The 1,364-nt window shown below is 50.4% G+C and overlaps 1 protein-coding gene across 1 annotated transcript in view; it reads left to right on the plus strand.

Annotated features, from left to right (window-relative positions):
- Positions 1-1,364, plus strand: part of FANCA (Fanconi anemia, complementation group A) — a 77,381-nt gene that overhangs the window by 3,316 nt on the left and 72,701 nt on the right. The gene's annotated exons all lie outside the window — the stretch shown is intronic.

Consider the following 1,364-nt stretch of genomic DNA (forward strand, 5'->3'; position numbering starts at 1 on the left):
GATCTCGGCTCACTGCAAGCTCCACCTCCCGGGTTCATGCCATTCTCCTGCCTCAGCCTCTGGAGTAGCTGGGACTAAAGGCGCCTGCCGCCACGCCCGGCTAATTGTTTTGTATTTTTAGCAGAGACAGGATTTCACCGTGTTAGGCAGGATGGTCTCGAGCTCCTGACCTCATGATCCGCCCGCCTCGGCCTCCCAAAGTGCTGGGATTACATGTGTGAGCCACTGTGCCCAGCCAATGTTGGTATTTTTAGTAGAGACAGGGTTTCACTGTGTTAGCCAGGATCTTGATCTCCTGACTTTGTGATCTGCCCGCCTTGGCCTCCCAAAGTGCTGGGATTACAGGCGGGAGCCTGTAATTGTGCCCGGCAATTTTTGTTATTTTTAGTAGAGATGGGGTTTCACCATGTTAGCCAGGCTGGTCTCAAACTCCTGACCTCATGTGATCCACCTGCCTTGGCCTCCCAAAGTGCTGGGATTACAGGCGTGAACCACCTCGCTTGGCCTTTTTTTTCGTTTTGAGGTGGAGACCCACTCTTCGCCAGGCTGGAGTGTAGTGATGCGATCTGGGCTCACTGCAACCTCCACCTCCCAGGTTCGAGCAATTCTGCCTCAGCCTCCTGAGTAGCTGGGACTGCAGGTGTGCACCACCACACTCAGCTAATTTTTGTATTTTTAGTAGAGACAGGGTTTCACCATGTTGGCCAGGATGGTCTTGATCTCTTGACAGTTCTTGGATTACAGGCATGGGCCACCATGCCCAACCAGAATAATATTTATTTTATTTTTTTGAAATGGAGGTTTGCTCTTGTTACCCGGGCTGGAGTGCAGCGATATGGTCTCGGTTCACTACAACCTACGCCTTCTGGTTTCAAGCAATTCTCCTTCCTGAGTCTCCCGAGTAGCTGGGATTATAGGTTACCCGCCACCACGCCCGGCTAATGTTTGTATGTTTAGTAGAGATGGGGTTTCTCCATGTTGGCTAGGCTGGTCTTGAACTCCTGACCTTGGATATGCTTGCCTCGGCCTAGAGCAAAATGTCATCTCAAAAAAAAGAAAAAAGAAAGAAAAACCTGCTGCCTAGGATATATGCACCTAATCTCAGAGCACCAAAATCTATGAAGCAAAAATGGCCAGAATCAAAGGGAGAAATAGACATTTCAACAATAATCATTAGAGATTTCAATACCCCCCTTTCAGTAATGGGTAGAACAAGTCAGATTAAGAATGATACAGGCTGGGCGCGGTGGCTCAGGCCAGGCACGGTGGCTCACGTCTGTGATCCCAGCACTTTGGGAGGCCGAGACGGGCGGATCACGAGGTCAGGAGATCGAGACCATCCTGGCTAACACAGTGAAACCCCG

Source organism: Colobus angolensis, unplaced genomic scaffold (genome assembly GCF_000951035.1).
Source record: "Colobus angolensis palliatus isolate OR3802 unplaced genomic scaffold, Cang.pa_1.0 Scaffold76, whole genome shotgun sequence".
NCBI lineage: Eukaryota > Metazoa > Chordata > Mammalia > Primates > Cercopithecidae > Colobus > Colobus angolensis.